Genomic DNA, 15,295 nt, shown 5'->3' with positions numbered 1-15,295 from the left:
AAGTTGAAGATAGTGTAAGAAACCTCTGGGACAACTTCAAGCGAACCAACATCAGAATTATGGGGTCCCAGAAGAAGAGAGAGAGCAAGATACCGAAAATATATTAAAAGAAATAGTGACAGAAAACTTCCCCCACCTGGGGAAAGAATTAAACTTACAAGTCTAGGAAGCGCATAGAACCCCAAACAAAAGGAATCCAAAGAGGACCACACCAAGACACATCATAATTAAAATTCCAAGAGCAAAGACAAAGAGAGAATACTAAAAGCAGCAAGAGAAAAGCAGGTAGTTACCCATATGATTGTCAGCTGATTTCTCAACAGAAACCATGCAGGCCAGTCGGGAATGGCAAGAAATATTCAAGGTGATGAATAGCAAGAATCTACAGCCAAAAATACTCTACCCAGCAAAGCTATCATTCAGAATCAAAGGCCAGATAAAGAGCTTCACAAATAAAAAATAAAAAAACTAAAGGAGTTTATCACCACCAAACCAGAATTATATAAATTGTTGAAGGGGGTTCTTTAGGATGAGAAAGAAAATAAAGATAAAAATTATGAACAACAAATATGTAAATATCAACAAGTGAAAAAGCCAGGGGAATTTAAAAAATCTGATGAACAATATTAACTGGTGAATATAATAGAATCAGAGGTATGGAAGGGGAGTGAACTGATGATTCTGCCCTCAAGGTTCGCCCACTACTAGGCAGTCTAGTCTCTTCCCCAATTAACCCAGAACTGGGGTTCTGTGCAGTTGGAAGTGGGGTTCAGTGCAATCCAGAACTTTTGTCTCCTTCCCGCTAGGGCAATCCAGTGGCACAGTCCGTCCTCTGCATGCAATGTGTGTGACTCTGGGGCTCTGCCTTTCGCTGCTCCGCCTTACAGTCCAGATTCCCTCCTGTATGAGCCTGGGTCCCCAGGGTCTAGTCTAGAAGTGGGGTTCATTGCAGTCGGAGCTGGAGCTCAGCACAGTCCGGAGCTTTTGTCTCTTTCCTGCTATGGCAATCCAGCAGCACATTCAATAGTCAGTCCTCTGTGCGCAATGTGCGCAAATCCTGGGCTCCGCTTTACAGCTTAGAATCCCTCTGTATGAGCCTGGGACCCCAGGGTCTTGCCCAGAACTTGGGTTCAGTGCAGTTGGAACTGGGTTCAGCACAGTCTGGAGCTTTTATCTCCTTCCTGCTAGGGAATGCCAACCAGGCACTCAGCTGCCCCTCCTCTCTGGCTCTGCCCTCTCCCCACGTGCGCATCCTGTCTCTGTACCTTAGGCTTTTACAGCTCCTCCAATTTTCCTTCTGGTTTTATTTTTCCTTCTAGTTATAGAATTTCCAGTCAGGCAACTTTCCTATAGTTCTGGATAATGTCCACTTTATATTCTAGTTGTATTTTTTGAAATTGTTGTGTGAGGCTGCAGTTAGGCATTTACCTATGCTGCCATCTTGGTTTCTCTCTCTTATTCAGGTCTTTGTTAAAGATTGTCATATCAAAGAAACTGCAATTTCAAGTTTACTCACAGAAAAAAATTGTAACTTGGAAAGTTTCAAAATAATAAATCTAACCCAGAATCATAATTTCCCAAGGGAAAAATGTTCTCTGGGCTTACTTTTACAGCATTCTTAGTTCAGTATACATCCACATTATTCAAAAAGAAAACACACATTCTTATTATATTGCATTTGGAAATGGACTCAGTCACCCATGTTCTCCAAAAGCTCAATTGTCAATTATCAAAATTTGTCAATTTTGTTGATCTTTTCTGATGATCATAATTTTTTTTAATTCTCCATTCCATTTATCTCTGCTCTAATCTTTATTATTTTCTTCTTTCTGCTAGCCTTTCTTAGTTTGCTTTTGTTTTCCTAATTTCTTAAGGAGAATGCTTGGGTTACTGATTTAAGATCTTTTCACAAACATAGGAACATATTGCTGTGTATTTCCCTCTGAAAACTACTTTTATTGCATCCCACAAATTCATTATGGTATATTGTGTTTTTGTTTCCATTCATCTCAGTTTACTTTCTAATAGTCCTTGTGATTTCCATTTTGACCCATTTTTTAATTTCCATATATTTGTACATTTTCTACATTTTATTTTGTTATTGATTACTAATTTTATTAGATGGTGGTCATAGAACATACTTTATATAATTTCAATCTTTTTAAATTTATTGAGACTTGTTTTGTGGCCTAACACATGGTCTAATGTTTCATGTGAACTTGAGAAGAATATGTATTTTGCTGTTATTAGGTGGAGTGTTCTAGATGCCTGTTAGATGCTCATAAGTTTATATTGTTGTTCAAATTTTCCATTCCTTGCTAATTCTCTATCCAATTGTTCTATCCATTATTAAAAGTGGAATATTGAAGTCTACAACTATTATTGTTGAATTGTTCATTTCTCCCTTCCCTTATGCCAGGCTGGCTTTATTAATTTGGGGGCTCTGTTGTTAGAAGTATATATGTTTATAATTGTTAAATATTCTTGATGGACTGACTCTTTTATTATCTTAACATACCATTTGTCTTCAGTGACAATTTTGTCTTAAAGTCTTCTTTGTCTGATAATTAGCATAATCAGTCCAGCTCTGTTTTGGCTAATGTTTTTATGACATATCTTTTCACATTCTTTCAACTTATTTGTGCCTTTGAATACAAAGTATGTTTCTTATAGACAATATATAGTTGGATTATATTATTTTCTATATTATTACTAGAAGCCCAGTTCACAAAATTCATGCACGGAGGTCTCTCAGCCCAACCTGCACCCTCTATAATCCAGGAACTCTCAGGGGATGTCCTACTGATGGCTTAGGCCCACTCCCCGTGGTTCTCTGCTCTCTGTGGGCCTGGAGGTTTTGCTGCAGTCAAGGAGATGCAGCCCCCATGCCTTGCTCTCTGCTCTCTCTCTGCCATGCACCATGCGAAGGAAACCCCAATGCCCTGCAGTGTGCTCTGTCTGCCAGGCCTGGAGGCTTTGCTGACACCAACACAGTAAGGAAGCCTCCATGCCCTGTAGTCCTGGCTCTGTCTGTGGGGCTTGGGGGTGTTCCAGCTGCCACCTTGCTAAGGAAACCTCCATACCCTGCTGTCTGGGCTCTGTCTGCAGGGCCTGGGGGTGCTCCTGCTGCTGTTGTGCTAAGGAAGCCTCCATGCCCTGTTGTCCAGGCTCTGACTGCCCTGTCTGGAGTGGATCAAAAACCGCTCTGGAGGCAGATCCAGCCTCGTTACTCCTGCGGACAGGCCGGACACTCCAGCAGCAGAGCTGAGGGGACTGAGCACCACCATCTTGTGGCTATGGGGGCCACTATTTTTGTTGCAGAATGATGGTTAATTTGAATATTACTCTATTATTAGATAGGATTATATTAATACATAATAATGTATCTCTAATATAATATATTTCATCATATGTTATATATTTATATATTAAAACTTTAATTTTATGTATAATTTTATACTATTTATATTTATTTTATTTATATAGTTCATTCTACCAACTTCTGTCAATTAATTGGAGTGTTTAACCTATTTGCATTTTAATTACTGATAAGATAGGATTTACATGGGCATTTTGCTATTTATTTTCAATATGTCTTTATTTTTGCCCCTCTGTTTCTCTGTTATTGTGCTAAGTAAATATTTTCTAGCACATTCTTTTCACTCCCTTGTTAAAAGGCATGAATCATAAAAGAAAAATTGGATAAATTGAACCTCATTAAAATAAAAAATGTTTATATGCAAATGCTAATATGCAAATAGACTGAATGTTGGAACAATCAGTTGCTATGATGTGCGCTGACCACCAAGAGGAATAAGCAGAACGTGGCGGGCATTGACCTGGATGGTGGAGCAGGTAAGTGGGGACACAAGACCAAGATGGAGTGCCAGTTGCTGTCATCGGGGTGAGGCTTGGGTGGTTACTTAAAATTCTTTGCTCCCATGCACCACAGTCCCACCTGGCACTCACACCTGCAGCCAGCACCAGAGCTACTGCTCCCCATGCCTAGTGCCAGTCCCAATCACTCAGCGCCATCAGCAAGTGTGAGCAGCATCTTCCAGCCCCAATTGCCCCTGAGGGCTTCACTTCCCCATGCTCCTGAGGGGTGGTCAGGGCAGCAGCCACCACTCACACCCACTGATTACACTGCCTCCACTTGTACCTGCTGATGGTGCAGAGTGATTGGGGCTGGTGCTACGGTGTTTCCCCGAAAATAAGACATCCTCCAAAAATAAGACCTAGTGCATGGAAAGATAAGATATCCCCTGAAAATAAGACCTAGCGCAACTTTGGGAGAAAAAAATTAATATAAGACAGTGTCTTATTTTAGGGGAAACAGGGTAGTAGTGGTGTGAGTGGGGTTTCTGCTGTCAGTGTGTAGGAGCAGGTGCAGCAGGAGTGGGGTTGCCAGCAGATAGGGAACCAGGGGCTGCAGCAGGAGTGTCTTGCCCCTTTGCCTACCGCAGCCTCAGGGACCACAGTTCCTTTCAAAGTTCATAAATTCATGCACTGGGCCTCTAGTATAGATAATAAGAAAACAAATTACCCCATAAACACAAATGGATAAAGATCTGAATAGTCACTTTACCAAAGAACCCAGATGGATAGCCAATAAACACCTGAAAATATGCACAATATCTTTACTCATTATAGAAATGCTCATTAGAACCAAAGTTAACATTGCACATCTTCTTGAATGGTAAAAATAAAAGACAAACAGTATCAAGTGTTGCAAGGACATACAGTAACTGGAACATTCATGAACTTGCTGGAATGAAGTATTCCAGCTTTGGAAAGTCACCTGGAAGTTTCTTACCAAGTTAAACATGTACTTACCAGATTCCTGAACAATGCTACTTCCGGTACATGATAAATGAAAATTTACTCAATATAAATGAAAATCCATGAAGACTTGATTATGAATGTTGATAGGAGCTTTATTCTTTATAGCCAAAAGCTGGAAACAGCCCAATTATTCATCAATGGGTGAATGCATAAACAAATTTGGTACATCATACAAGGATACACAAAACAACATGGACATATTTTAAAAGCTTTAGACTAAATCAAAGAAATCAGACACATGAGATGACATTCTGTGTGATTCCATTTATACAAAATGTTTTAAAAGGCAAAACTTGCCCTACCTGGTTTGGCTCATTGGATAGAGCAGACTAAAAGGCCCCAGGTTTAATTCTGGTCAAGGGAATGTACCTTGTTGTGGGCACATCCCCAGTAGGAGATGTGCAGGAGGCAGCTGATTGATGTTTCTCTCTCATCGATGTTTCTAACTCTCTATATTAAAATAAATAAATAAAATATATATTTTAAAAAAAGGCAAAACCTCAGATTCAGAAAGCAGATCACCAGGGTGAGGAGTGGGAGAGGGGAATGGTCTGCAAAGGTATTATATATAAGACAATTTGGAGGATGATGGGAATATTCTACAATATATCTTAATTGTGGGGGAGGTTATAGGACTATGAAAAACTGTCAAAATTCATTGAACTGTACACTAAAAGTGGGTGACTTTTGTTATATATAAATTATATCTTGATAAAGAAAATAGACACAATTAGCAAATAACAATAAAATACAAAATATTAAGACTAATTCTAACAAAATATACAAATGAAGACAATTATAAAACTATATGAAAGATTTGGCAGAGACAGTAAATGTCCAGCAAATATTCCATGTGCTCCCACACACATTGTAGTTCCTTCATTTACAGGTACATCATGGCCAAGTGACAATAGAATATGAGAGGAAGTGAATGTGTCAATGCGGGACAGAGGTCATTCATAACCAGTCATTTTTCACAGTTGTCTCTTCTCCGCCCATAGTGATATTAGAGACCAGAGATCCAAATTGATATCAGTGGATTTTACCTTCATTGTTTTAAACCAATATAATTTGGGGCTTTTTCTATTGGGTAGCTAGTGCTAATTACCCTGACTAATACACAAGACATTAAAGAAGAACCAGAAGCAGGAAGAGTTACACCATTTTCATCAGTATGAATACAAATTTTAATAATGTTTATGTAATTTCAAATCACAAGTTCATCAAGTTCATGCAACAAACTCATTGTACAATGTGTGTGGTAGCACAGACTAGAATAGTCACGATGTTCCTTAAGAAGAAGATGGTGGAGATCTTGCTCTGATAATAGCAACATACTTTAAAAAGCTACAGTAATTAAGACAGGGTACTATTTGAACAAGGATAGACATGTTAACAGTACTGAATAGAAAACCTCAACATAGACCAACATCTGATATATAAATGACCTTATAAATTATTAGGAATAATGTTGTCCATATGGAATTGAACTATGCTTTGAGTTAAAATCAGGTTAAAGACTTAAATATGAAAAACAACACTTTATATTTTTATAAATTAATATAGGAGAATATATTTATAACATCAGAGTAAGAGAGATTTCTTAAACCAACAAAAAAGGCACTAAGAAGTACTAGACATTTTTTTTAATATTGCTAAATTTTACTTCATTAAAATGTAAAAATTCTGTTAATCAAAGAACACCAAAAGAAAAGTGAAAATAAAGCAATAAATGGGCAGAAGATATTTGATGTGTGTGTGTGTGTGTGTGTGTGTGTGTGTATGTGTGTGTGTGTAAAACTCCCATGAATCAATAAAAAAGGAACAAAAGGAAATTGGGCAAAATGCATGAAAATATATTCCTCAAAAGAGGAACTCAAATGGCAAATAAATACGTAAAAATATTCGTCCTTACTAGAAATTAGGGATTTTCCCATTAGGACACAATTAGATATCACCAGATTAGAAAAAATATAAGAAAATCTGATGATCTCAATTATTGGTAAGAATGACTCTCAAACACTGCAGTTGAGAGTGTAGGACTACTTAAAACAGCCTGGCATTATTTTGTAAAGTGAGAATTAATTTATCCTGTGATTCATTTATTCCCCTCCTAGACAAAGAGTTTAGAGATTTTTTTACACATCTTATCAGAAGCTGCAAACAAGAACATTTGTAGTAGCAGTGTTTATAACAGCAAGAACTGAAGCTGATCAAAACATCTATCCCCAGAAAAATGCATAAATGGTGGCATATTCATATACTGAAATGCTATACAGTGAAATATACTGAAATGCTATACAGTGAAAATGAGATAACAATACTCCAGGCACCAACAAGATCTCAAAATTACAATATTACTACAGAATACATAGAAGATGATACTACTTACATAAAGTTCTAAATCTTACAAATATATTTAGTGGTATATGATCATGGAGGGGGGATGGCTACCTCTGAAGCAGGTGATGAAATGGTGATAATTTGTAAAGAAACTTAAACATTAATAAACTGGACTAAAACTAGTCTGCTTTTTATTATCATGATGCATCAGCAATTCCAAACAATATTATTGAAAAAATTCTCCTCCCCACATCTGCTTCCAGTCTCCATCTGATATAAAACTGAATACATTATTCAGAAATATTTTATTTCTCTAGTAAAAGTATCATGAGGAATAAGGGAATGATAGAACTAAGTTCAGATGAGAGGAGTTCTGGTCAAGACAGTAGAATAATTGGACACTGTGCTCATGTCATCCCGTGACCACACCAAAATCACAACTAAATTATAGAACAATCAATCTGTAGAACCACCTGAAATCTAGCTGAACATAAGTCCTCTATTAAGGATATAAAGAAGAAGCCATGTCAAAACTTGTAGGAGGATCAGAGACATGGAACAGGCTGTATAGCATTTCAGTATATGAATATGCCACCATTTACATATGCATTCTTCTTGGGCTATATATTTTGATCAGTTTCAGTTCTCACTATTACAAACACTGATACTACAAATGTTCTTGTTAGTAGCTTTTGATAAGATGTGTGAAAGGATAGATCTCTAAGCATTGTGTCTAGGAGGCAAATAACCCATGTGTAATGGTTAAGAATTTGGAAGAATATCTCAACTGCAAAGGTCCCCCTTAGGAGTAAAAGGGTCCTGGCCTCACACCAAGCTACCCAGCCTGTAGCACAAGTGCTGATAAGAGGAGCCCAGAAAACATTTGGCTGTGAAAATTAGCAGGGATTCCATCTTTCTGGGTGAGACAGAAGGCTGCTAGAAACCCAGGCATCCACTTAGGGAGCCCATACACAGATTCTTGCTCACAAGCACTCACCCTGGGCTCCTGCAGATGGACTGTGGCTCAGGAGATGCCAGAGACATACAGGGAGAAACTGAGTTGTGTGGCTTCAGGGTAGAGCTGGAGGAGCAACCATCATTGTCCCAGTGTTGAGCCCTTGCCCTGACAAGGCCAAATCTGAATCTCCATTAGTCTGGTAAACTCCACTCGTGCCACCCTGACAACTTCCTGGGATTCAAGCTCACCCAACTCATACACCACCTGAGGCTCTTTCAACAGCAGACTCCAAGCCTTGGCCCATGATAAAGTCTTTCTTTAAAAACACTCAAAAGTCTACATGTCCCAGACAGGCAGTGGTTTGTCTCTGTGTAGCCTGTATCTTGCTTAGTGGCCCCAGGCTCAACACTGATGCCATATCTGAATCTGCATTAACATAGTACCACTACCCTGTTGACTTCCTGTCTCACCCAACTCTCTTGCTTCCCAAGGTTCTTTCAGTGGCTGAGCTTTATAAGTAACCAGCAGGCAGCAGCTAGTCTCAAGGTGCCTTGGGCATTTTGCTGACTTACCACAGGCCTCATACTAGTGGCAGTTGGCCTTGGTTCACATCACGACCACTTTCACATGTATCCAGATCCAGCAGAGGCAGCTACCAACTACAGATCACTTTGTAGCACCTAACAGATAGCCACGACCTGTCATAGGTAGCAACTGATATTGGCCTGAACCAGACACTCCCAAGAGGCCCCAGAACCAACACACACAGTGGCAAGCTTCAGACTACGACAGAGTACTGCCTAATTAGCTCCACAAACAGCTTGCCCAAAATGTGGTCCCAGCAGGCACCAGAGCCTACTGGGGAAAATCCTGCCCTGTGGGGATCTTCCCTCACACAGCAGCACTTCTGCTGTGGTCTGGCCAAGCCTCACAGATAATCAGTCTGGGGGTCAACCTCACCCACTGATATGCTAACAGAAATCAAGGCTCAACTACAGCAAGAGTTCACATATCACCCACACAAGGGACACTCTTGGAGCACCCAGCTCAGATGATCAGAAAGACTGAGTCACTGGATTCCACAAGATATATATTACATAGGCACCCTGCCAAGACTGGGAGACATAGCATATCTACCTAATACATAGAAACAAACATAGAAAGATATCCAAAGTGGGCAGACAAAGAAACATGCCCCAAATGATAGAACAGAAGGAACCTCCAGAAAAATAACTAAATGGCAAGCAATCTACCAGAAACAGAGTTCAAAATACTGGTTATAAAGATGCTCAAGGAACTTAGTGAGAACTTCAAGAAAGAGCTAGCAAGCACACACAAAAAAGTACATAAAAATCATAAAAGAGAACCAATCAGAAATGGAGACTACAATAACTGACATGAAACCGAGGACTGAAGCATTGATTTGGAAGACAAAGTAGCAGAATATACCCAATCAGAGCAGCAAAAAGAAAAAATAATTGAAAAAATGAAGATAGTTTAAGGGACCTCTGGGACAACATCAAGCATACTAATCAAAAGGGTACTAGGAGGAAGAGAAAGGCCTCTCAGGGGGCCTGTCATTCCATTGTCTATGTCAACTCTCTGAATCAATTACCTGTGTGTAAACATGCATGTCTGTTACTTGTGCACTTGTGACTCTGTGTATATACATTCAAAATAAATCAATCTTGGACTGTCAGATGGACAGTTTAAAAGCTTTTAAAAAAATAAAGGGAAGAAAAAAGACATTCATGCAAATGGGAAATGAAAAAAAAGGTGTGGTAGCAATATTTATATTATACAAAATAGACTTTAAAGCAAAGGAAAATAAAACTACAACAACTCAAAATCTATGGGACACAGCAAAAGTAGTAATTTTATTTTCCTTAAGAAAATAAATTAATTTTTATTTTCCTTCTTAATTTCCTTAAGAAGGAAATTCATAACGATAAAGGTCTACCTCAAGAAACAAGAAAATTTTCAAATAAACAACCTAATCTTACACCTAAAGGAACTATAAAAAGAACCACAAACAAAGCCCAAAGTAAATGGAAGGAAAAGCCTAAGCGACTGAATAAACCAACAAAAGAACCAGTTGCTGTGCCTCACACTGACCACCAGGGGACAGACACTCAATGCAGGAGCTGCCCACTGGTGGTCAGTGTGCTCCCGCAGCCAACCTCCTGCACTAGGCCAACTTCCCATGGTCTCTCCCCCTGGCTGGCTAGCCAGTCCCCCCCCCCCCCCCCAGCCCCTATGGGCCCTTATCACCAGCCAGACTGAGGGACCCCACCTGTGCATGAATTCGTGCACCAAGCCTCTACTAAAATAATAAAGATCAGACTGGAAATAAACAAAATAGATCCAAAAAAAAAAAACTATACAAAAGATCAATGAGCCCAAGAGCTGGTTCTTTGGAAAGATAAACAAAATTAATAAACCTTTATCCAGACTCATCAAGAAGAAAAAAATAAAAGAGAGAGAAAAGACCTAAATAAATAAAATAAAAAATGAAAGAGAAGAGACAATCATGAGAAATACTCTCAAGGGGTGAACTTACAGGCACCAGCACCCTGCTGAAGTGAGTTATGCCCCATGTTATGCCCAGCAGATCCTCCATTATAGTTTTGACCAGTCTTTGATGATCCTTGAGATAAATCCCTCCAGTTGACATGCCAACAACAATAAAAGCTCAATTACAAAAGGAAAGTATGCATAGCCCACATAGGGGATGACCTGAAGAGTCTTGCTAGGGTGGCCAGAGTGGCTATGCCACTGGGCCCCATAGGAGATCTACTATGTAATGCCACTCTACCAAGATCATGAGACAAAGCCGCTCAACCTAATACACAAAAACAAATATAGAGAGAGCCGCAGCCAAAATGAGGAAACAAAAACAAAAACAAAAGAAAATGTCCCAAATGAATAAACAGAACAAAACTCCAGAAAAATAAACTAATCAAAGTGGACACAATCAATCTATAGATAGGAAGTTCAAAACACTGTTTATAAGGATACTCAACGAACAAAGGGAAAAAATAGATTAACTCGGTAAAAACTTCAATAGGCAGAAAACATAAATATGCAGATAAAACACATTAAAAAGGACCAATCAGAGATGAAAAATTCAATAACAGAAATAAAGAATGCATTAGAAAAAATTATTAGAACATTAGATGAAACAGTGATTTTGAAGGTAAAGTAGCAGAAAACACCCAATCAGAATAACAAAAAGAAAAAAGAACCTCCCAAAATGAGGATAGTTTAAGGGATCTTTGGGACAAATCAAGTATATTAATATTCACATCATGGGGGTGCCAGATGGAAAAGTAAGAAAGGAATTGAAAACCTACTTGAAAATTATAATGAAAAATCTTTCCTGACTTAGCAAAGGAAATAGACATACAAGTCTAGGAAGTTCAGAGAGTCCCAAACAAGATGAACCCAGAGAGGTCCACACCAAGACATATCATAATTGAAATGCCTACAGTTAAAGACAAAAAGAGAATATTAAAAGCAGTGAGAGAAAGGCAGTTAGTTAGCTACAAGGGAGCTCCCATAAGATTGTCAGCTGAGAGAATTTGCAATCAGCTGAGAGAATTTGCAACCAACTGCTCCCAACACCAGTTGAATTTGCAGATGACCTGCAGGGCAACCAACATGAAAAAAGCAAAAAAGCAAAAAAATAGCTGAAGTGAGGCTGATCTGAAATATTGTGAAGCTGGAAAGCAGAGAAAAGACAGAGTAGACAAGAAGAGGTTGAGCCAACTTATGCAAGTGCATGGCTGGGAAGCTGGAGAGATTTTGTGGCAGTGGAGCCCCTGCACTTCTGGGAGTGCTGGGTCTCAGCTCTGTGAAGGAATCCCCAACTCAGAAAAACAGAGAAGGGACAGGTTCCCTATGTAGCACCAGCTAGAGAGAAGCCGTGGAGATTTTATACACCTTGAAAGCTCTAACCACAACAATCAGGCAAAGAGCATTCCCTTTGTTGCAGATCCAGGGACAATCACTCTGATCTGGGATTGGGGGAGTGGCCATGCAGCAAAGCTCCACACTTCAGAGCTAGCTGGTGAGGAACTGATTGATACATCCAGCAGTAACTAAGAAGGCCTCCATTCCCTAGTAGGACATTGTGTAGAGAGGTGGAAGGGAGACTGGTCTGTGTGTCTATGGGAGGAAAAAAGAGAGAGATGGGACTTCCCTATTTCACTTCCACCTCAAATGCACTGAACCCCCAAACTGTGAATGTGCTAGATTTGCCTTGTTCTGCTATGATCTAAACCAAAGAAAATGGCTTGGGGCTAGAAATCTGCACTGATACTGCTCAGTCTGATGGCATGAGAGACACAGACATTTGGCCAGTCAGATCCTGGGCAAAGGCCCCGCCCCAGGTCAGCCTGCTGCACAGAAAAATTGAAGTGCCAACCAGGGCTGATCTTTTTTTATCCCCTCCTACTCTGAGTGAGGGAGTACCAGGGATCCAGGTGGAGCTGAGGTGTTGTAACAGTGTCTCCCAGGTGGGTCTCTGTCTGTAAGACCAAGGGATGTGTGCTGAGCCCTTTCATAGCATTACAGGGAAGCAGACCCAAGCTCCCCAGTGAGTACAGTTAGCCTAACCCTAAGAAAAAGAGGAAGTGCCCATCCGCACTTCTACAAGATTACAAGTACTACCCCCAACATGAGTCTGTTTAAACCACATACCCAGATCCAGGCTACCCCAGGCAGAAGAAAGATCCATGGGGAAAGGGAGAGCAACTAAGATAAGGGACATTCAAGGGGTGAGACTCTAGGCCAACCAATCTCTGGGCTTCAGAGGCCCACCCACTGGGCTGTTTGGGACTCTGCCCTGCCAAAAGTCATATGGGTGGCTGAAAGCTAGGCATGGATATCCACTGACATTGATTGCCCCAGAGAACCTACTGGACAGCCTATGACCTGCACACCAAGGGACCAGTATTGGGCAACATCAAACTAAAACCTAGTAGCACTACAAATAGCAGATCCAAAGGATGAGTGCAATAGGCACCAGGATCTGTGTAGCAGAACTCCACATTTTCTTTATAATTTTCTTTTTATTTCTTTACTAGAGGCTTGGTACATGAAATTTGTGCACAGGGAGGAGGGAATCCCCTCAGCCCAGCCTGCACCTCTCCAATCTGGGACCCCTTGGGGGATGTCTGACTGCCAGTTTAGGCCTGATTCCAGGGATCGGGTCTAAACAAGAAGTCAGACATTGCTCTCACAATTCTGGACCACTGGCTCCTAATTGCTCATCTGTCTGGTCACCCCTAACTGTCCCCCCTGCCAGCCTGATTGTCCCTCACTGCCTCTATGTGCCAGCCTGATAGCCCCTAACTCCCCCTCCCTCTGCTGACTGGTTGCCTCTAACTGCCCCTTGTGCCTGCCAGGTTGCTCCCAACTACATCCAGCCCCCACCAGCCTGATTGCCCTTAACTCCCCTCCCCTTTGGCCTGGTCACCTCTTACTGCCCACCTTTGCTCTCCTGGTCACCCTTAATTGCCTCCCTGCCAGCCTGGTCGCCCCCCAACTGCCTCACCCCCCCACTGGCCTGGTTGCCCCTAACTGCTGCCCCTGCCAGCCTGCTCACCCCTCACTGACTACTCCCCCTGCCAGCCTAATCGTCCCCAACTGTCCCCCCTGCCAGCCTGATAACCCCCAGCTGCCCCCCTCTGCTGGCCTGTTTGCCCCTAACTGCCCCCTTCCCCCCACCAGCCTGGTTCCCCAACTGCCCCACCTGCTGGCCTGGTTGTCCCCAACTGCACCCTTCTGCCGACCTGGTGGCCCCAAGCAGCCTGCTTGTTCAGTCACTTTGTCATCCTTTACTAACCCCCTGCCAGCCTGGTCACCCCATGCAGCCTGCTTGCTTAGTTGTTTGGTCATCCCTCACTAACTCCTCTGCCAACCTGGTTGTAGGCAGCCATCTTGTGAGGGTGCAAGGGTCAATTTGCATATTGCCTATTTGTTATATAGTATTATTATTTTGTATATAATTTTCTCTTTATTTTTTAATATTTCACTTAATTTCTTCTCTTTTATCTCTCATATCTTTTATTACCATTTCCTTTTCTCCATATGGTTTTTCTCTTTGTTCATAATTTTTTTTCTATTTTTCTCTTCTGCTTCTATATTATTTTATTTATTATTATTTCCCTTTAAACATTATTAAATATATGTATTTTTCTTATTCTCTTCTATCCTTATTTTCTTTTTTTCCACCTTCTTTTCTTTCACATTCTTCTCTTTCATTTTCTTCTTTCTGCTCTAATTCCTTTGGTCTCCTGTATTATAGTATTCTCTTTCCATCCTTTCTTCTTCTTCTCTTTTCTTATTCTTTTTTTGTTGGTGGTGGGGTTGTTTTTTTATTTTGTAATTGTTCTTGTTATTATTTTTTATTAGGTGTGTGGGTGTTGGTTTCAGTTGTTTTGTCTTGTTTTATTCTATGAGCATCTGCATAACAGTTTACACAACATGGTTGGGGTTGAGCCTCATAGTCAGCCAGCCTGAGGATCAAATCCTCAAAAATTACAAAAGCAATCAAGAGCCAATTGCAGAAGAAGACCCTCATAATCCACACAAGTAAAATTTCTAGAGCACCCAGTTCAGAAGATAAAGGAGGCTGACACCAGTGGGTCCCACAGCACACCCATTACAGAAGGTCACACCACCAGGACTAGAAGTCATAGCAAATTTACTTGATAAATAAAAACAAGCACAAAGAGACTGCCAAAATTGGGAGTTAGAGAAACAGGCCCCCAAAGAAAGTAAAAGGGAATTCTCCAGAATAAGAGCTAAAAGGAATTGAGATAAGTGATTTATCCAATATAGCATTCAGAATAATGATTATAAGAATGATCAACAGCATGAAAAAAGATAGAAGCTATGAAAAACAACTAGTTGGAAATGAAAAATGACATATCAGAAATAAAAAATACACTGGGAGGAATAAACAGTAGAGTAGAGGAAGCTAAAAATCAAATCAGCTAACTAGAAGACAGGGTAGAATAAAAATCACTCAATTAGAGAACCAAAAAAAAAATAATAATAATTCATGCAAACCAAATTTTGAAAAAGCTGGGATAATAATACTTATATCTGATTAAATATACTTCAAAACAAAGGCCAGAAAAA

This window comes from Pipistrellus kuhlii, unplaced genomic scaffold (genome assembly GCF_014108245.1).
Source record: "Pipistrellus kuhlii isolate mPipKuh1 unplaced genomic scaffold, mPipKuh1.p scaffold_m20_p_1, whole genome shotgun sequence".
Lineage (NCBI taxonomy): Eukaryota > Metazoa > Chordata > Mammalia > Chiroptera > Vespertilionidae > Pipistrellus > Pipistrellus kuhlii.
The sequence above is the reverse complement of the archived record's forward strand: the minus strand, read 5'-3'. Positions refer to the sequence as shown.